We start from the raw sequence: 22,833 nt of genomic DNA on the forward strand, positions 1-22,833 counted from the left end.
GGCCCTCCCCAAAGCAGGGAGCCTAGCGCCGCATCCTCTCCCTTCCCACGGCGACCGACGCCTGGGTCGCGCTCCGCGCCAGTCCCGCCTCACCCCAGAGCTCGGGTCAAGGCTCACCGTAGGCCCGGCCGGAACCGGGGCCCAGCGCCCGGTCGCCCCCAGCGAGCTAAGCGCCATTCCAGGCGGCCCAGCGCCCCCACAGCGGCACGGGCGCAGACAGCAGCGGTAGCCCCCCCCCCGCGCTGCGGCCAGCGGAAGGGGGGGGAGGCTCCATCACCAACACCACTGTTGCTGAGGGCGAGGGCGAGGGCGAGGGCGAGGGCCCCCCTCCCCCAGGCCATCGCGGTACAACCCTCCCCCGCGAGCCCCTGGCTCACCCTGCCCAGGCCTGCACGGCGGACGCGCTCCCGTCTCTCCGAGCAGCAGCGATTGCAGCAGCTTCGGCCGGGCACGCACCAACAGAAATTGCGTCGCGCTCCGTAACGTCACTTCCGCTAACGCCCCCTATGTCCGGAAGTTTCTGGAACGACCTCGCCCTCTTCCCTCGAGGCGGAAGTAGGGGGCGGACAGGGAGAGCGAGCTGCGGCGCCACCTGCTGGCCGTAGGGGGCGCGCTGAGCGGCCGTGCTACGGCGGGCGACGGGGGAGCCAATGCGGGGGGAGGCATGTGCGAGGCCGTCAGGGCACGTCGCAGCGCGCCAGGCACCCCCGAGTCCCCAGCCTATCATGGCCCCCGCCCCGAGGCTATGATCCATGGACCGAGATGACCCTCGGGGCAGGGGGGAAGGGAATCACACGCCCCCTGGGGGCACCCAGCCACAGGGCGGCCACCCCAAGAGATGGCGCTAGCCCAGTGCCAGGGTGGCCCGGTCATGGGGTGGAGACCTGGAAGGCATCTGAGCTGCACTGGGTCTGGGTTCCTTGTGTTGAGTCCCATGGGGCAGCCCCCAGGGCTGCAGGGCCAAGATGCATTGCACCTTGCTGACCTCAGCAGCCACAGGCCATGGTTAGATCCCTAGGGTGACCAGATAGCAAATGTGAAAAATTGCAATGGGGTGGGGGGCAATAGAAGCCTATGTAAAACAAAGCCCCAGATATTGGGACTATCCCTATAAAATCGGAACATCTGGTCACTCTAGGCTGCCCAGATCTCAACGACTAATAAAAACCTGGGTGTCCTGGTATATAATCAGCTGGACGTGACCTCCCAGTGCGAGGCTGTGGCCAATAGAACTAATGCCATCCTGGGATGCATAATCATGGATAGGAAAAGAGCTCCAAGAACAATTAAAGGATTAGAAAATGTGCCTTACAGTGATAGACCCCAATCTATTTAGCTTTTCAAAGAGAAGGTTAAGACCTGACTTGATCACTGTCTGTAAGTACCTACATGGGGAACAAATATTTGCTAATTAGCTCTTCAGTCAAGTAGAGAAAGGTATAACATGATCCAATAGTTGGAAGTTGAAGCTGGACAACTTCAGACTGGAAATAAGATGTACATTTTTAACAGGGAGGGTAATTAACCACTGGAACAATCACAGTGGTTGCTTCTGGCCTTGGGATCTATGAAATCTCTGATTTAAACTGTAAGAGCCTGGTATCTATCTAACTCATGGTTGATGTGTCACATAATTTTATTGCAAGTTTCACACTTGTTGGTGTTTTTCTTTTTCTTTCTTCTGATGTGATCCCCGATCACATCAGAATCTCAGCTTTTGTTTAAAAATAAAAGTAAGGTTCTAGCTCTGATAGTTGTGAGGAAAAGCTTGAAAAGGTGAACCTGAAGTCTCAGAAACTGAAAGGCAAATGAAAAGAACCCCAATTTTTTTTTTAAATCTCTTAATTTTTAAACCAATCAATTTTTTGGAGGCATGACTTATGGTTTTTGAACTACTGTCTATCCCGATTCTTATATGGTCCTTATCACCATCATATCTGAGTGTGTAACTTGCGTTATCAAAGCAGTGACAGTTTCATGCTGAGCATAGTTTCTTGTTCACAACAGGTTAATTCTTCCTAGCTATTGTGCTTGCTGGTTTCAGAGGATTCTGCTCATTGTAAATTCTCTAGGCAAACCCCAGCCCAGCATGGTCTGATCTGAGAACAAGATCAGTTGTTACCCTCTCCAGAAGTTTTTATGGAGTCAGGTGGGTGTTTCAAAAGGGCCAAACAGAGTTAGGTGCCCAATGCGCAATGAATTTCTCTGGAGACTGGGCACTTAACTCCCTTAATCCTTTTAGAAAATCCCATCCTCAGTAGAGAAAGTACATTAATTCATTTATTTTAATTGTTATGCCAGATTTTATAGGAGTCCAATGCTTTGACAGCTCTGGAACATAAAGTCCTCTGTTTATTCACCAAATAAGAACAGCACAGGCAGGAGAAAAAAAATCATCTCGGCACTATCCAAGAGGGAACTAGTGCAGTCAACAGCACAGCTCTTTCTATGTCCATTCGGTCCTTGGTGTTTCTATTGAAGCTGCCAACGATACCAACTGTGATAGAGAGACAAGGTGGGTGAGATAATGTCTTTTATTGGATCAGCTTCTGTTGGTGAGAGAGATGAGCTTTTGAGTTTACACGGAGCTCTTCTTCAGCTCTGGGAAACTTCCTGAAGGCAGCTCTACACTTACAGTGCTGCATCTGTGCCGCTGTAGCACTTAAGTGAAGACCCTCCTATGCCAATAGGAGAGCTTCTTCTATCAGCGTAGTTAATCCAGCTCCCCGAGAGGCAGTAGCTATGTTGACTGGAGAAACTCGCACATCAACATAGCGCTGTCTACGTGGGGGATTAGGTTAATATAACTATGTTGCTCAGGCATGTGGATTTTTCACACCCCTGAGCAATGTAATTATGCTGATATAGGTCTGTACTGTAGACCTGGCCTCAGAATGTCATTGGTGGAACAGATTATTTAGCATAAGTAGTTACTCCTGGGGGAATTCTGCACCAAAAACTTAAAAACTCTGCACCAAAAAACTAAAAATTCTGTGCACAATATTTTTAAATTCTGCATATTTTATTTGTCAAAATAACACAATATAATCATGCCAGTTTCAATTACTTTGGTAATTTATTTCAAAATATCGGTCAGCAGATATAGCTGTAACAATACAGACAAAAAAAAAGATTGTTTTTTTACAAATAGATTCCTTACTAGGCATATTATTACAGAACTTTGAGTAATTCATTTACATTAAAATACAGAACTGTATTTCCTGCACCTGTCAGAAGCAGTGCAAAGGCTTGGGAGTGTCAGGGGTAACGGAGGAAGTGAGAGAGAGGGAAGGAGCCTGGAGTCAACCTGGAGGGTTGTTGGGTGTGGGTGGGAGAGGAGCAGTATGGAACAGGTTTTTTTGGTGGGGGACAGGCTGGATTATTAGGGAGACCCTGGCTGATCCCAAGCCTCTCCCATTCAGTCAGGCACATCTACCCCTGTCCCCCCCCTCCCCCATCCTGATGGGTCCCTGCAGCCTCCTCCCTGTGTGGCCATGCACCCCCACTCCCATTCAGCCCCTGGCTCAATGCTGTCACCCCACTAGTTCCTGAGCCCATGTCCCAGTCAGTCCCCCCACTAACCATTCTGAACCCCAGTCTGTGACCCCCCCAGCAGCCCTGTGTGCCCCACTCTGTCCTAACCTGGCTCTGCAGGCAGGGTGCTGTGAGGAACTCCTGGGGGGATTCTGTGTTACTGTGCGCACACGGAATTTTTTTCCCCACAGCAAATACATTCTGACCCATAAATGCAGCAGAGGCCGCTGTGGCACCAGAACAGCCTGCGGCATTCATGCTGTTGGCTGTTCTGGCACCACAGTGGCCTCTGGTGGGCAAATGGTGGAACTGCAGCACTTCTGGCACAGAATGTATTTTCTGCAGGGAAAAATTCTGCGGGTATCATGAATTCTGCGCATGCGCAGTGGTGCAGAATTCCCCCAGGAGTAAGTAGTTAACCCATATTTCAAGGGACCATTCAAAGTGAAGTGTCCCATTAACACCCCTCCAGGGGTGGGGAGAAAGGGAAATGCAGCTGTTCCACCTTTTATTTAGGTGACACTCTTGAGTACCGTTTCCTGGCCCTGAAGAAGAGCTCTTTGTAAGCTCAAAAGCTTGTCTCACAAACAGAAGTTGCTCCAATAAAAGATATTACCTCACCCACCTTGGCTCTCTAATATCTTTGGACTGACAAGGCGACAACACTACTGCGTACAAGTGTGATAATGATTCTTACATTTGTCCACAGGAATTCCAGTGTTTTTGTAATAATTTAATATTCCCTAGCTCCTATATAGCACTTTTCATCTGTAGATTACTAAGCACTTTACAAAATTACTAAATATCATTATTTCCCATTTACATATGGGGAAACTGAGGCATAGAGAGAGGTTATAGTGGCTTTCCCAAGGTCACCCAGCAGGCTAGTGGCAGAGCCAGTGACAGCATCCAGCTTTCCTAAATCCCAATCTACTGCTTTATCCCCTAGGCCACAAATAGAAAATTCAAACAAATGGGCAAAAGTATAGAAACAAACTAATGAAATAGTAAATTGCTAAAGTGTAGTTTATCCAGTTAGGGTTTGTCATATCATGCTAACATAGTAACTTTCTTAAGATTCTTGATTAAAAGGTCACCATCAATTTAAAAATCTCACTTCTCTCTGAAGTGAATTTTTTACCTATTACTGTTACACATGGTACCTGAGATTACGATGATTGAAAGATATTAGAGAAAATATATTATTTTTCTCTATTTTTTCCAGTTTATTTACTTTGTGCATTTGACAGCAGTTTGTATACAGTATCCCTGTCAGTTTCACTGTTTGTGCAGCTTTTTCATGCAGTAACAAGAGTGAGAGAAACATAAGGGGGGGAAAGGGAAAATGTGATTGCCTCATTAACCTCCTCCTTCCCAGTGTAGGGCCTGCCCATCCCATCACAGCCATAGGTAGTGGATTAGGGATAGCTCATGCTTTTAGAAAGAAGTTGTGATAAATGAAGCGGAGTGGGGGCTTCCTTTTATGGACACCCAGCCAGCCAGTTAGCTATAAAGTCCCTCTTGGTAGCTATTCTCTACTTTCTTTACCTGTAAGGGGTTAAAAAGTTCCCCCGGTAAAGGGGGGAAAAGTGGGTACCTGACCAAAAGAGCCAATGGGAAGGCTAGATAGAACTTTTTAAAATGGGGAAAGAAACTTTCCCTTTGTCTGTTGCTCTCCGTGAAAGAGGGGAACAGAGGGCAGCAGGAATGCTGTGTAAAGCTTAAGCCAGGTCCGATCATAAATCATCAGATCATGCCTAGAACTACTTATCTGAACTTCAAATGTGTAAGTAGATCAGAATGTTCAGCTAGATGCGATCAGGTTTATTTCTTATTTTGGCTTGTGGATTTCCTCTGTGCTAACCGCAGATACTTTTTTTGCTTGTAACCTTTAAGTTGAACCCCCAAGAAAGCTGTTTTGGGTGCTTAATTTTTGTAATTGTTTCTTTTAAGATCTAGCAAAAAGCCTAAGTTCCAGATGTATTTTTTCCTTTTTGTTTTTAATAAAATTTACCTTTTTTAAGAACAGGATTGGATTTTTGGTGTCCTAAGAGGTTTGTGCATGTTGGTTGATTAGCTGATAGCCACAGCTAATTTCCTTTGTTTTCTTTCTCAGCTCTTCCCCGAAGAAGGGATGGGGGTGAAAGGGCTTGAGGGTACCCATAAGAACATAAGAATGGCCATACTGGGTCAGACCAAAGGTCCATCCAGCCCAGTATCCTGTCTACCGACAATGGCCAATGCCAGGTGCCCCAGAGGGAGTGAACCTAACAGGTAATGATCAAGTGATCTCTCTCCTGCCATCCATCTCCACCCTCTGACAAACAGAGGCTAGGGACACCATTCCTTACTGATCTTCGGTAATAGCCATTAATGGACTTAACCTCCATGAATTTATCTAGTTCTCTTTTAAACCCTGTTATAGTCCTAGCCTTCACAGCCTCTTCAGGCAAGGAGTTCCACTGGTTGACTGTGCACTGTGTGAAGAAGAACTTATTTGTTTTAAACCTGCTGCCCATTAATTTCATTTGGTGGCCCCTAGTTCTTATATTATGGAACAAGTAAATAACTTTTCCTTATTCACTTTCTCCACACCACTCATGATTTTGTGTACCTTTATCATATCCCCCTTAGTCTCCTCTTTTCCAAGCTGAAAAGTCCTAGCCTCTTTAATCTCTCCTCATATGGGACCCGTTCCAAACCCCTAATAATTTTAGTTGCCCTTCTCTAATGCCTTTTCTAAACCTTTTCTAATGCCAGTATATCTTTTTTGAGATGAGGAGACCACATCTGTACGCAGTATTCAAGATGTGAGCGTACCATGGATTTATATAAGGGCAATAAGATATTCTCCATCTTATCCCCACAGGGAGAATTCCCAAGTGCTCCTTCCTGGGTTCAAAGGGTGGGGTTTTTTTGCATTTGGGTGGTGGCAGCATTTACCAAGCCAAGGTCAGAGAGAAGCTGTAACCTTGGGAGTTTAATACAAGCCTGAAGGGGCAAGTATTAATTTTTAAAATCCTTGCAGGCCCCTACTTCCTGCACTCGGAGTGACAGAGTGGGGCTTCAGCCTTGACAGAAGTCGATACAGAAACACCATATTTTTTATGAAAAGCAGGAAAAAGGTGATGTTGTGTGCTGGTAAGTGCCATGTCAAAGCACGTCCAGCCTGAGGAAGTGAGCTCTCTGTTCTTACAAAGGCCTTCAAAAGGCACAAGGCTGAAGAACTGAATCCTCAGTTCCATTCTGTAGCAGCTAGCACATACCTGGGCTACAGTGTTTACTCCAGTGTGTGAGATAGGAGTAAGACACCTGGCCCACGGTCCCCAACTTGTGGTGTTTGGGGATAGTAGGGCTATGTAAATACCCCACGCCAGCTCACCCACAATCCCACCTTCATGGAATTGGTTCCATGCCTGCTGTCCATTTCTTAGTCAATGGACTCATGGCGTTTCTAACCTATTTGTCTCCTTAGGCAAGATTTGCCCAATGAAAGAAAAATGAAATATGGAGTGTTCTGAGTTATGTACTTTTTGCTTCAATCTTGAAACTGTTGAAATATACATTGGCTCTGTGTGTAGTATTACCACACAACAGGGTACATGGTTATGAGATAATCACACATCAGGCATACAGCAAGTAAGGAAAATGACTGCAGCATGACCCATGCTGGGCCACAGCCAATACATACCCTGATGGGTGTTTTTTCTCCTTTATATAATGGGGACATGATATTTAAACCTTTAGCACAAAGTATGCCTGACATTTTGGAGGCCGCCAGATTTTTCACTCCAAGCAAGAAGTGCTGAGCAATATGAGTGAGGTTAGTCAACAGTCTCATTATGTGCTGGTATATTTGGAAGATGGGTTGCATGACAGTGTAAATATGGCTCCTTCAGCATAAGCTTTTCTATGTGGGTGGCCTGAACTGCCACCAGGACTGTCAAGGCAACCAGTAATTTCATGCAATCAGTGTTCCTGCGGTAACTTCATTTGTGTAGATACAACCAGAAAGAGGCCCCCACAAGAATTAATTCTCTCTCCAGTCCTTTTCAACATCTGCATGCAACCACTAGGTGAACTGGTCAGATGACATGGACTCAAGAGCCAGCAATACGCAGATGGTACACAGCTGTAACGATCCTTCACTACATACAACCACACCACTACCACCAAGCTGGCCAGTGCTTGGATGAGATCAGCTCATGGATGCAGAACAGCGCGCTGAAGCTTAACCGGAGCAAAAGGAGATGAAACTGATGGGCAGAAGAGAATATTTTGAGGCGTTTGCAGCTGTGATACAGGCTCCTTTGATTGATGGTTCACATCCACAATTGATCAGTTCAATCCATAGTCTAGGAGTACTCTTGGATTCCTTGCTGATGCTGAGCTCTCACATTACAATGGCTGCACGTAATGCTTTTTACCATCCCTGTCTAGGAAACGCTCTCCCATCCTGGCGGATGAAGACATGGTTTTCGTTATTCATGCCATCATCATCTTTCATCGGCTGGACTACAGCAGTGTAATATACCAGGGCATGAAATCTTAAGCACTTCGGAAACCCAACTAGTACAGTGCCTCTCCTCAGCAACACAGGCTACCACGAGCACATCACTCTTGTCCTCCATTCTCTCCAATGGCTTTTTATAGAATTTTAAATCAAGCTCAGGGTCTCAGTCCTTATCTTCAAAGGGCTCCGTGGCCTGGGTCTAGGATACCTGATGCTCCGGAACAAAGACCATGGTTGACAAGTTTGTTCCTCTGGCACAATCGAACTCTCAACAATAAGAGTAAAGCATGTCTGTGCAGGAGACAGAACTTTCTCTGGGGTTGGTCTGAGACTTGGCATGAGCTCCCCCAAGAAACTAAGGGCCATCACAAACCTCACCACTTTCTGCTTCAAGCGCAAGGCGCATTTCTTTGACCTGCCTTCTCGAACATAAACATGTAGCAACAGCACAGGGGAGCATCAGGTTATGTACTAGTTGGAGTTTCCTAAATACTTAAGGTTTCATGCCCTGGGTATATTACATTGCTCTAGTCTGGCTCTGTGCAGAGACCCAGCAGTCAGCACCTCCCCTCCTGGTCATGCCTGAGACAGCAACACAGGGCAGCCCTGTGGCCAGATTCCACTGCCTGCACAGGAGATAACAGGCTGGGGCACCCACATCCCTGCCCAATGGGGACCCTCTGCCAGACTCCCAGTGCTGTAGGCTGGGAAGGGAGTCCCCAGCTCCCTGAGCTCCCTGCCCTGGGGTGAGTAGCAGCAGGTATGGGGCTACAGCCCAGATACCGGGGCTTTCCATGAAGAGTGGGGGTGCTTGAGGGCCCAAGGGGCTGCACGATACCTTCCCTTGTGCTTTCCACACTGCAACCTGCCCTGGCACGGGGGACTCAGGCTCAGTACATCCCAGCACTTCCTTCTGTGCCTGCAGACCTGCATGTGGCTGGCTCTGCCCTCTGCAAATCGTACAGCAAGCCAAGCTGTGCCCCACCATCTTCACTCTGGGACAGGCGCCCTACTGAAAATGGGTCCTCTCACTAGGCTCCCTCTTGAGGAAAATTCTGGTTGTCACCCTGAACAGGTATATTTATTTAATAACAATAAAAATCAAACTGTACCATAACAAAACCACTGCACACACTTCTCCTTTTGGGGAGAGGATGAGAGAACAAATGCCATGTGACCAATGTTAGTCATGTTGCTTATGGTGAGAAGCATTGTATAAAAACCTATAGAAAAGAGAATTTTCCTCTGTTTTGCTCCAGCTCTAAGTAATTTAGCATTTACAGTGTGGCATATGCAGAATCAGCAATCTCTCAATGTGCTGAGACAGAGTTTTCCAACGCAGTCTTTTTCCTAGTTTGAATCAATTTCTTTCTTAGGAATGACACTCGATGTTGAAAATTGGAGAAAAGCCCCCTGTAAATTAAGGGTGTCTGAACTGAGTTAGGAACCCTAAGATCTCTCCTTGTCCCCTTTTCTTTATAATTAAATCTTAATGTTTATTTATATTTGTAATCCTCCCGACTGTGATGCAAGAGCGTGAATATCAACCTCAGGGCAGACTGTTAAAAATCAGGGCACAAACCCTAATTGGTTGTGAACTCTAAACTTAGATTTCACTAACCAACTGCACCAAGTGCAAACTCCTCAGGCACTTTAGCAGCCTTAACCCGGTGACACAGACAATTTCCTTGGGTACTCTGATCTTTCTTGCCACCCACGTGTTATGCTTATAGGAAGCACACAGGATCTTTTTCAGGGGAAAAGGCAATAAGCCACGTTTATTGAAGATACAACAATTAGCATATGCATTCAATCTCACACACACACACACAGTCCCGCCAGTCGATGTTATAGTTAGCAGTCCAGAGTCCAGATCAACCTAGTGGCCAGCTAGGTTGATCATGGGTAGGTAGGAGCCGGGTTCTGTTGGTCACGACACGATGCTCCAGGGAAGTCTTGGCAGGACGAACCCAAAGTTTCATGGAAAGGCACCCTGTTTATACAGTGATTTTTCCTTCATTGGGACCAATGAGTTTTTCACCGTCATGCTGTAATCAATTGTTGTTTGAAGAGTGCTTGTTTTCTTAAATTGTCCTCCTCATCCTTTATCTTGTTCTTTCATCAAGTCTCTCAGGGAATTATCCCATGCTGGTTTTGATCACAGCTATCTTGTCCCCATTGATAGCTTCCTGTCTCATCTTTTGAGTTGTCAATCTGCCCTTCTCTGACATTTCAATAGGGGCGTGTTGCAGCCTCCTGGCGCCCTTGCGTCTGTCTTCGGTTCCTCCCTAGAACATCTGGTTCGGTGATGGCCTTCACACTTATCTCTTAACACACATTCCTCATTCACACACAGAACAGAACTAATTTACACAGAACATTTTGAACAGGAACATCAAGTTGCAATGCAAAAGAAAAGCAATCATTGCATTCTTTTACTTATTTTAAAATGCAAAACCTACAACAAAGTGGTGACCTTGAAAGGTCTGTTACTGTCTTGAAATCAGCTCAGACACAGATTCTGGCTGATGTATTTCTACCAATGGCACATTAGACCATTCCTTTCTGCTATTCCAAAAGGGTGGCTGGCAGGATATGGTCAAATCATACATCAATACATTTAATACATGCTACATTATTATTCTTTATCCTTCAATCTAAATTATATAAAATACAAACATAAAATCCTACTACTACACACGTAAGTGTATCTCTGTAATCAATGGCCCCTTACACCAAGAATCTCAGCAATATTCAGGTAACTCCTGATCCCAAAGGACCAGTCACTTACCCCATGTCAACTGTACTTTTTAAAGACTCACACTAAAGACAATGCTCGTAGCCAATCCTGTAATAAATTATATGAAGATTTATTAAATAGAGAGTTATTTACAAGATTAAAGCAAGCAAGTAGACACATGAATGAGTTACAGTCTTAGGTTTCAAAAGGTAATATAGACTTCTATAGTCAGCAAGCTCAATTTGACCTTTAGGGCAAACCCAGACTATGCAGCTGGGGATCTCTTGCTTATGCCTAGAATCACTTCCCCTGCTCCTCCCACCCTGAATCCAAGCAGCATAGAAATGCCTAGTTCCTTTTGTTTGGGGTTTTTAATCCCCCTCCTGCCACGTGCTCTGAGCTGCAAACTCAGCTGATGGGTGGAGTCCTCTTGCATGAGTCATCTTCATGAGGATGAAAGCAGAACTACAATAAGAGTCTTTAGTCTTTTTGTTGATGGTGTCTCAATCCAGATGGAAGGAGTTTCCGGTTGTAAGATCCAAACCTAGCTCATCAGGTATCAATGGGTCTCCTCTTTTAGAAGAGGCATAACAATTTCTGTAGAAAAGCAACTCTTCACACTAATTAACATCCCGCTCCTGTATGGTGATTCATGCGGTCACAGAGGCTCACAATACATCCACTCAAATCCTACATTACAATACGGAACACAGATATTACCAGCAAGATTAATGCAGCAAATCACAAGCATTCAATAGAGTCCAAACACTTTCTTATAATTCTATTACCTATTTTATCAATATTAACCCACCAGGGACCCAAATAGATTCCAGCTGTGGATCTGTCAGTGTCCAGCTGAGACATGGGGACCATGACTTGAGTGGCCCCTGGTCTGCCAGCATCACAGTATAACAATAGCACCTAGAGACCCTGAGAGGAGATTGGGGCTAGGCGCTGTACACACACATAATAGCAAGACAATCCCTGCCCCCAAACCCTCAATTCTCTAGGTATGATGCAATGCCAAGTGAATAAAACAACTAAACAGGGAAGGAGTTGGTGAAGGGAAACTGTGAAACAATCCTGGTTAACTTAATAAGAAGCAGTAGCAGCACACCCTTCTGCCTAACCATTGCAAGCATCACAGCAGAGAAGCATTTAAGGGGGCATTTGAAAGAGTACAAAGTATGGCTTCACAGATTTGTACAAGTAGCTGCCCCCAAGCACAGAGGGCAGCATGGGCAAAAAAAAGCACAAAAACACTGCAGGGAAAATTGCCCTAACGGGAAGACTGGCATACTTGGCAGAGAAGAGGCTGGCATCAACAGTTTAACAACATATAAGAGGTGATATGTGAGGCAGGGCTAAGCAATGGAAAGATTTTTAGGCAAAAATCATGAAGTTTGTGTTTGATGCAGTGGCAAAGAGGGAGCCAATGGTATTCAGAAACTAGAGAGGCTCTTGAAACTGGAGCACGCAGTTTCTCCTTGCCTAGCACTTGTGCTGGAGGGGACAATCCCCTTCAAACGGATGCCCAACCCACTGTAGGCATTCTAGGCTTCTGTTTGTCACTAGTGTCTGTGCGTTTTGGAGTCTTCCAAGTCACCACAGCCGGTTGCACTGAAGTGCTCCAGGGGTCCAGCTGTTGGTCCAGATGTCTGGGATGGGGAGACTCTCTCAGGCTTGTAGGCAGATGGGAGAACCGTAGACTTTTGGGATGGCTCACTTTGGGGATTAGTAAGCCTGGTAGGATAGAACAGGAAAGGACTTGATGCATCAAGCTCACCAGGCAAAGCCCCACAGCCAACGGTGCTGGGGACAGGAAGAGGGATTGTTGGGGCTGGGGGGGGCTCATCTGTGTGTGGACATGCACAAATGATACTGTCATTGGCTTCTCCAAATCTGAGATGGGTGAGAGTTAGCTGGTCGGAATAGGGCACCTGATCCAGCCCCCTGGGACAGGAGCCACTGCTTCAGGAGTGTGGGCTGGGCTTAGCACCCCCAAAGAATATTATCAGCCAAATATGCCTCTGTCTTCTTGGCTAACTATTTGCCTCCATTTTGGACCAAAATTCCAAAGGCTGGTGGCAAAAGAATAACAAAAGATGGTTGTTGACAAAGTGCTGTCCCACTAGGGTGACCAGATGTCCTGATTTTATCGGGACAGTCCCGATTTTTTGGTCTTTTTCTTATATAGGCTCCTATTACCCCCCACTCCGTCCCGATTTTTCACATTTGCTGTCTGGTCACCATATGTCCCACTGAAAGGGAATAGCTCTAAACAGTAGACTGACTCCCAACCAGGAGAACTTTCATGGGCACGAAATCAGCTGGCAGGGTCTCTAGTCTGCTGGCAGAGGCTACTGAAAGTTATAAAAGAGCAGGAGCTGCTCTTTTTAGGGGCCATTTTTCTTCAGCTCAAGAGAAGGGAGAAGCAAGCCAGCAGGTAGGTGCCACTGCCAGTTGAAACGGTGGGGGGCGGGGGAGCACTGCTTCCTTCCCTGAACACAGATGGTCCCCAAGGACTCCAAAGGGAAGGGTGAGTTCCAACTCTGAGGAGGGGGTGCCAGAAGATCTGCATCCTGGCTGTGCGCCTAGGGACCCCAAGACTGAGGCAGTCGCTGGGCTCCATTAAAGCTGTGGACTCTTAAAACACTTGGGGACCCAGTGGCTGGGTTCTTTAACAGCATTCTAGTGAGGGCTGGGGTGGGGGTACTCAGCTGGTACCTATGACAGTCACAACAAAGGAGCATCCTTTTGAGAGAAGTTACTCCTCCATGCATCAGGTGAAAATAGCCTTTAGTCATAAGAAATAAACCCCTATTACTGTAGAATAAAAAATTTTGATACTTGGGTCTTTAACTTTTTCACCTGATGTCAGCACTTAAAATGACGGGTGTTGCTATATCATGAAAATAATGTGGCATCATTCCATGAGGTATAAGCCACTCACATAGTCCCCAGCTTTCTGGATTAATTTTTATGATATATGAAGGTCAGATATGGATAAACCCAACAGAATTGAAGAAATGTTGGGAAAAGGCTACATTAGAGACATATTAATATAGTACTCCTGACATAGTAATGATTATGGCCTTTCTTGCATGCTGCTTAATGCAGCTAGTTTTTCTATTTACAGATAGCAGTTATTTTTGGAATTAGCAAAAGGCTAGGAGATGCATCAAAGACTGTTCTTAAAGTTAAATATAGTACAACCAGCAAAGCAATTCTGGAAAGTATCATTTAATTAAACACTACCATTAACTTCTTGTTGATAACTTATCAGAAACAATTAGGTCTGAAATATTGGTGGTACACTGAACATTTCAGAATCCAAACAGACTCTTAACAGAAATATTTAAAGCACAAAAAGGAAAAGACATAACCAGCTTTCATGCTAGTCTCCTGAGCTTCTCTACAATTTTTCATCAGAATTCTATTAATACATGCTGCCCAGCAACTTCTCTTGAATCCAGCTGCGTTTACGTACATCCAGACTCCTCTTTGTAATTCAGGCCCAGATCCTCAAAGGTATTTAGGCGCCTAATTTCCATTGCTACAACAACAATGCATAGTGAAATCAATGGAAGTTAGGAATTTAAATACCTTTGAGGGTCTGGGCCTAAGAGCCTAGATTGAATTGATGTTTGTTGATGCAACTCAAGAACAACCAACTCCGTGTGCCCTAGGAGTTTTCCATGGAGCACCAGCAGGGACTCCACTGATCATACCTCATCTGTGGACCAGTTTGAGAATAGCTGCTGTGGATTATCCACAGATCTGGCAGCGGTTCCCTATTAGTTGCATGCAGAGCTTCATCAGCAATTATGCTGAACATTCCACTTTCATTAACTTGATCTATGATTTGCTTTCTTATCCATAGGCCCACACCAGATATTAGTTAATTCTGTAGAGTTTTTGATCAATTGGTAGTATTACATGGAGTATTTACAAACTGTCTCTGCAGCACTTTGCCTCCTTCATCAATCCTGAGCCGTAGCAAGGCTTGAAAATGACCAGGATTCTCCTATGGTAAGAGGTTAGTCAAATCACCATGGTTATCCCTTAGTCTCACATTTGTTCTCACTCAGAGGGTCAGATCCTCAGCTTGTGTAAATGGACAGAGCTCCACCAATGATGTCCAGTTACAGCAACTGAGGAACTAGCCCTGTATTTTTAGAACATTTTTGGTTTCAGTAAAGAACAAAATTGTCAGACACGTAGATGGACATAATTTGTTGGGGAAGAGTCAACATGGTTTTTGTAAAGGGAAATCATGCCTCACCAATCTACTAGAATTCTTTGAGGGGGGTCAACAAGCATGTGGACAAGGGGGATCCAGTGGATATAGTGTACTTAGATTTTCAGAAAGACTTTGACAAGGTCCCTCACCAAAGGCTCTTAAGCAAAGTAAGCTGGTATGGGATAAGGGGGAAGGTCCTCTCATGGATTAATTGGTTAAAAGATAGGAAACAAATGGTAGGAATAATGGTCAGTTTTCAGAATGGAGAGGGGTAAATAGTGGTGTCCCCCAGGGGTCTGTTCTGGGACAGTCCTGTTCAACATATTCATAAATGATCTGGAAAAAGGGGTAAACAGTGCAGTGGTGAAATTTGCAGATGATACAAAACTACTCAAGATAGTTAAATCCCAAGCAGACTGCGAAGAGCTACAAAAGGATCTCATAAAACTGGGTGACTGGGCAACAAAATGGCAGATGAACTTCAATGTTGATGAATGCAAAGTAATGCACATTAGAAAACATAATCCCAACTATACATATAAAATGATGGGGTCTAAATTAGCTGTTACCACTCAAGAAAGAGATCTTGGAGTCATTGTGGATAGTTCTCTGAAAACATCCACTCAATGTGCAGTGGCAGTCAAAAAAGCAAACAGAATGTTGGGAATCATTAAGAAAGGGAGAGATAAGAAGACATAAAATATCATATTGCCTCTATATAAATCCATGGTACGCCCACATCTTGAATACTGCGTGCAGATGTGGTCACCCCCATCTCAAAAAAGGTATATTGGAATTGGAAAAGGTTCAAAAAAGGGCAACAAAATTTATTAGGGGTATGGAATGGCTTCCATATGAAGAGCGATTAATAAGACTGGGACTTTTCAGCTTGGAAAAGAGACGACTAAGGGGGGGATATGATAGAGGTCTATAAAATCATGACTGGTGTGGAGAAAGTAAATAAGGAAGTGTTATTTACTCCTCATAACACAAGAACTAGGAGTCACCAAATTAAATTAGTAAGCAGCAGGTTTAAAACAAACAAATGGAAGCATTTTTTCACACAACACAGTCAACCTGTGGAACTCCTTGCCAGAGGATGTTGTGAAGGCCAAGACTATAACACGATTCAAAAAGGAACTAGATAATTTCATGGAGGGTAGGTCCATCAATGGCTATTAGCGAGGATGAGCAGGGATGGTGTCCCTAGCCTCTGTTTGCCAGAAGCTGGGAATGGGCAACGGGATGGATCACTAGATGATTACCTGTTCTGTTCACTCCCTCTGGGGCACCTGGCATTGGCCACTGTTGGAAGACAGGATACTGGGCTAGATGGACCTTTGGTCTGACCCAGGGTTGTGAGTTCAATCCTTGAGGGGGCCACTTAGGGATCTGGGGCAAAATCAGTACTTGGTCCTGCTAGTGAAGGCAGGGGGCTGGACTCGATGACCTTTCAAAGTCCCTTCCAGTTCTAGGAGATAGGATATCTCCATTAATTTAGAAAAAAAAAATTAGACCCAGTATGGATGTTCTTATGTTCAGTTATTTGTTTTTGGACACCTTTATGGAATTGGTGGTTAGGTTACCTGACCTGTGACAGGTCGGAAAGAATAGTAGTCTCTATTGGAAGGAGCTGGTCTAGTTAAGAGTGGAGTTTCAGTAGCACAGCGATGCTCTCAATTCATGACTGGGCTCCCATTGGTTCCTGTCCTGCTCTTCACTTTTCCTTTAAATGGGCAGGATATTCGTGTTTCACTGCAGTTTAACTGAAAGTACTAAAAGTACTGGATCTCTGCCCTGTATGGATATTACAAAAAATCCCATCCTAGAAACCCACACAATTCTCCTCCAGTCATTTGTCCATATACTATCCTAGGAAACAACAACAAAATGGCACGTCTCTGTGAAATGCCAGCACCATTCACAGTCACACAGGAGATACTAAAAGAGATGCAGGTAATTCTAAAAAGTTTTTCGAAAATTTCTGAGAGATTTTTAAGTATACAGTTTCGCATGAACAAGAAAAGGTGATCACTGTAGTTATCCTTAAAGGTACAAGGATTAAGAGACCCAAAATAAACAGGTTTCCTGTTCCACAGATGTGGCTCTGCCATAATAAAATGTAGGGGAAAGGATTTGCACTGGAATGCGTTACCTAGGGAGGTGGTGGAATCTCCTTCCTTGGAGGTTTTTAAGGCCCGGCTTGACAAAGCCCTGGCTGGGATGATTTACTTGGGAATTGGTCCTGCTTTGAGCTGGGGGTTGGACTAGATGACCTCCTGAGGTCCCTTCCAACCCTGATATTCTATGATTTGAGGCTAGAGCCTCGCCAGTAGCTGAAACTGTGTTGTGCAGGGTATTTACACCATTTTGTTTTCCATCACAGCCCCATAATTCATGAGGATGGTTTGTTTTTATTATAGTCCTAAAAAGCCCCAATCAAATATTGGGGCCCTACTATGCTAGGAATACTGCTTTTGCAAGTTTCCATGTATAATCTGCATAGGAGCCAAGATCAAATATGATACACATTCAGTTTAGTTAAAGCATTTGTGCAAAACATCTGTGATGGCCCAAATAGTTTAAGTTTCAGTGAATTCTTTGATTATGTCCTGCTAAACAAATAACCAACAGAAGGCCTCATTCAGATGGGTGGAATGGATGCCAGCCAGTGAAATGCCTTCTCGTATTCTTATGCAAATTATCTACTTTTTCCCTCTATGCCGCAGAGACAGCAGATTTATTGTCTGAAGAGATTTCCACAAGTAATGTGTGACTCTGACAGGGAAGTTACTAGTGTTGCAGGTGACATTTCACTGAGATAATGAGAGATAATTTTGTCTTAAGCAATTGGGGGAATGGCACCAAGGGATACCGATTAGTTCTGATAAAAATAGAAACAGCTGTTGAATCATGGCAAAAATAAGGAAAAAATCATAAACACATTTTATAGCAACCAAACACCCCCATAGGGCCAAGGCTGCTGAGAGCGGGTTCAGGCCCTGGTGAAAAATTTTTTTTGGGCCCCCCAGCAAGAGGGGACCGGCTAAACAGGGCTGACGAGGGGGGTGGGGGAAGCCAGGCCCCGGGCTCCCTTCCGGACCGCCGGGCCCTGGTAATTTGTACCGGCTCCCCCCCCCTCGTCGGCCCTGCATAGGGCAGGAAGTTTTGAAACTGAAAAAATAATTGCTTTAAATTTTTTTAGCTAATCCTCTGAATGTCTTCAACTGCCCTTATTACTTCCACTGTGTGGCCAGTGATCAAGTTCCCATATGACCCTGTAATGTTGTTACAATTTGTTCAGTGGCTCACCTAAATATTTCCTCTAAAACAGCTCCTTCTCTTTTTTACCCCCAGATGTTATAATGGGCAGTCCTGACACCAGCTACTAGGGACAGTTGAGTCACAGAATTCACACCAGGATTGAATTTGGCTTAATAGGAAATCTAAACTTCCAACATCACATGCTAGTTTAAAAACAACACTCCTCATCTCTGCCCCAGTGGTTCATACAATAATCCAGGAAGCAGTGGCAGGATCAAAGAGCCACAGGGAAGCCCTGGCTTAAAATTCAAGCGTAACAAATTTATTTGAGCATAAGCTTTCTTGGGCTACAGCCCACTTCTTTGGATGCATAGAATGGAACATATATTGAGGAGATATATATACACATACAGAGAGCATGAAATGGTGGGAGTTGTCTTACCAACTCTGAGTGGCCAATTAAGTAAGAACACCACTAGCTGTCACCTTCAGCCCCCAACTAAAACCTCTCCAGTGCATCATCAAAGATCTACAACCTATCCTGAAAGATGATCCCTCACTCTCACAGATCTTGGGAGACAGACCTGTCCTCGCTTACAGACAACCCCCCAGCCTGAAGCAAATACTCACCAGCAACCACACATCACTGAACAAAAACACTGACCCAGGAACCTATCCTTGCCACAAAGCCCGATGCCAACTCTGCCCACATATCTATTCAAGTGACATCATCATAGGACCTAATCACATCAGCCATGCCATCAGGGGCTCGTTCACCTGCACATCTACCAATGTGATATATGCCATCATGTGCCAGCAATGCCCCTCTGCCATGTACATTGGCCAAACCAGACAGTCTCTACACAAAAGAATTAATGGACACAAATCTGACATCAGGAATCAGAACATTCAAAAACCAGTAGGAGAACACTTTAACCTGTCCGGTCATTCAATGACAGACCTGCAGGTGGCAATTTTGCAACAAAAAAGCTTCAAAAACAGACTCCAACGAGAAACTGCTGAGCTTGAATTGATATGCAAATTAGATACAATCAACTTAGGCTTAAATAGAGACTGGGAATGGCTGAGCCATTACAAACATTGAATCTATCTCCCCATGTAAGTATTCTCACACTTCTTATCAAACTGTCTGTACTGGGCTATCTTGATTATCACTTCAAAAATTTTTTTTCCTCTTACTTAATTGGCCTCTCAGAGTTGGTAAGACAACTCCCACCTTTTCATGCTCTCTGTATGTGTATATATATATCTCCTCAATATATGTTCCATTCTATGCATCCGAAGAAGTGGGCTGTAGCCCACGAAAGCTTATGCTCTAATAAATTTGTTAGTCTCTAAGGTGCCACAAGTACTCCTGTTCTTTTTGCGGATACAGACTAACACGGCTGCTACTATGAAACCTTAAAATTCAAGCTTATGCTGGCTCTGTCATGAGATTACAGATACTGCGAATACACACATACTTATCACTATGCATGGGAGTAGTCTCACTGGCTTTAATGGGGCTACTCAGCTAGCGGAGTATTAAGCATGCGTATAAGAGTTTGCGGGTTCATGGCTCTATGTCCCTGACACACACTAATTTCAGCTAGGTTCTGAAATGGCTCAAGATCAAGTCTTGAAAACTCTTGCAGCTAGCTACATTTTTGCTGGCAGGCGGTGGCCTCTGCAGGATAAAAAAAAACAAAACAAATTTGACGAGCTCTTGAAAAACCATTCTCTAACTAGCATACCACATGGAACCTATTAATATTGTGAAGCAGTGGGTTCTAAGTTAAGAGAACAGCAAGAAGAGCATGAAGGAGAAGAAACAGGCAGGAAAATGTACACCCCAAAGGCATATCTTCTTAAGAGCTAAAATAGAACTTCTTGAAGAAGTTCTGTGAGAATTCATTCCTGTGCTTGCTTCTTCAAAGGGTAACATTCTCTACAATGAGTGCTCTCTCTCATGCTTCCATTCACTGAAGGAGGGTTTTGTTCCCAATGGTGTAGGATAAGCTGTTTAAAAAGGGGATCATTGATGTTTAGGCTGTTTTTTTAAAGATATGCAAACAAAACGAAGCCTACAAGGCACAGTTTGGCTGATGGTGTACTTGGGAAGTTTTGAACTTGAGAATAAGGTTACAGGCTTTATGCTAGATGTGTGCAATTTTGTCACAGGCTCAGAGAATCATGGAGCTGTAGCAGCCTCTACCTCATTATAGGGTACAACTAACTTCCACATTATGAAGCTCTGTTTTAGTCTCATATAACCTTAGCTTGGAAAATTTCATGTGTTCTGAAAGTGACCAGATTTACTCCAAAAACAAAAGAGAATGTTGCTGAAAACTTTCAAGAAAAGTCAAAATTACTTTATTCTCAAAATCTAAGGTAAATCAAAATATAGATATCCTGCTCTGTCTACACATCATATTCATTTCTTCCTCTCCTTCAATTAGAGGCAAATTGTCATAGAAAACAGAAAAATATTAACATAAGCTTTTACATCAGGGCTATTATTCACACAGATTTAGGTATACACCTACATTTATTTTGTATAATTATAAATAAATACAGAACATTATTTCACTTCTCCCCAAAATGACCCAAGAAAAACAATGTTCCTGTTTTGTCTGAGTGTTGTGTCATTTTTCACCCTGTAGGAAAAGATCACAGCTGCCAACATTTTACAAATAGTTTTTGGTTTAAACAGACTGAAATTCAGCATTAGCTCATTGTACTTCCCAAAATGCTCACTGTGAATTCCAAACCCTTTTGTGGTTCAGATTAGGAAGTTATTAGATTTGCTTTAAGAGATGCTGAAAAATTGTCCAGACCATTGCCAACAGCACCAGTAAACTAATTTTATTTTAATTATGGGTGTAAGCAGGATCTGAATGAGCTCTCCCCTGACATCTAATGATGAGCTGAGGAAGGGGACATCAGGAGCTGACTTTGTTTGCATGGGCACACCCACCCTGCCGAGGTGCTCAGCATGATGGGGCTGTTTTGCCCAAATGATCACTTTTGGCTGGTGTTGGGTCAAAGGCACTAAAGGGTTGGTATCCTTGTTGTGTGAATCAAGGGCAGCTGAACTGTGCTTGGCATACCCTGATTGAGGGACTCACCCTCAACTAAATTGCACTTGGTAGGCAGGGGACATGGGTGCCAAAGCCCAGGGGAGTTGAGAGAGGGTGGGGACAAGTACTTGTACCTGGTGGTGTTTGCCCTATTTGACTCTTCCTCTCTCCCTTGTGTAATAACAGAGCTGATTAAGACTCAGTTGAGAGTCTTGTTGCACACCAATAGAGCTGAAATCATGGATAACCCAGCCTAAGCATTAGGCCTCCTTTGGGACAGTGTCTGTGATGCAAGAGACTGCCCAGTCTGCACTAGCAGTGAGGCTTCCCCACTAACAGCTGAAATCACAGTGCTACAATGACTCTGAGAGCTGTGTTAAGTGGTGGGATCTTAGACATCCCTGAGAATGTGGAGCGTGGAGGCGAGCGGCCAGCAGGGCAGCTGATGCCAGAGCACGTGCCCAGACAGCGGGGCAACCAAGATGTCCCCCCCTGAGAGCTCATGCAGATGCACCTCTGAACTCTGGGTCTTCACTGACCAAGAACAACTGAGTGGGATGCGGTGGAGGGAGGGGCATGTAAAAGGAGCCTTTGGTTGCTGGACTTAAGAACCTGAGGCAAAAGGACACTGCTCAACATACTCTGGGGTGGGTTGTTTGCTTATGGTTTTATGTTTATGAATCCTGCTTGTGGCATCTTCCCAAATTAATGCCAGGTTACTTCCCTCCTTTTATTCAAAGTTTCTTTTCTACCCTCGGACTCTGCTTGCGAGTGGGGTAGTATTGCATCTCAGAGGCGTCTAGGGGGTGATGTGTAATTTCCCCAGGTTACTGGGTAGGGGTTTGAGCCGGTTCTGTGTTGTATTGTTGAAAAGGAACCCCTAGATATTGAACCTGGCCCTTGTTGCTGCCGACTCCAACTGACAGAAGGGTTACATGGGATACCCCTAACAGGAATGTGGATGTATTCTCCCTTTTTACATACAGATGCTGGTCAAATTTTGATCCAACTGAAATCAATGGTGAAATTCCCATTGAGATAAATGGGAGCAAGGACCAAATTTTGCTCCCATTTAAGCAAATTTTAACCCTAAGGAAAGTTTGGAGCAGGTTCAGGATTTCCCCCTTCATGCATAGAAAAGTATAAAAAACAAAATGATTGAGGATTAAATACCAAATCTACAGAAGAAACTGATTATGTGGAATATTTTTAATGGTCTACAAAGCTTGTAATCACATTCCCCTGCAACAATATTTGTATATTTATATTCATATAGTCACATCTATAAAGTATACTGTTCCTCTTCCTGTAATCTCATGCCTACCCCAGTCTCTGTTCCACCAGTACTTGTGTCTATGTCTAGGAATGGGTGTGTGTTAGGTCTCTTTATAAAATAACAAAATGTACATATTACCAACCATTGTTATGTGGCATGACTCCAACACAATCGTGGAAATGT

The 22,833-nt window shown here is 44.4% G+C and overlaps 1 protein-coding gene across 4 annotated transcripts in view; it reads right to left on the bottom strand.

The window, feature by feature from the left end:
• Positions 1-493, bottom strand: part of DNAJB6 (DnaJ heat shock protein family (Hsp40) member B6) — a 95,308-nt gene extending 94,815 nt beyond the window's left edge. For all 4 annotated transcript variants that reach the window (XM_065399846.1, XM_065399844.1, XM_065399845.1 and 1 more), the window contains exon 1: positions 378-493. The gene's annotated coding sequence lies outside the window, so the exon portion shown is untranslated. The remainder of the gene's footprint in view (positions 1-377) is intronic.
• Positions 494-22,833: the final 22,340 nt, after the last annotated feature.

This window comes from Emys orbicularis, chromosome 2 (genome assembly GCF_028017835.1).
Source record: "Emys orbicularis isolate rEmyOrb1 chromosome 2, rEmyOrb1.hap1, whole genome shotgun sequence".
Classification (NCBI taxonomy): Eukaryota; Metazoa; Chordata; order Testudines; family Emydidae; genus Emys; species Emys orbicularis.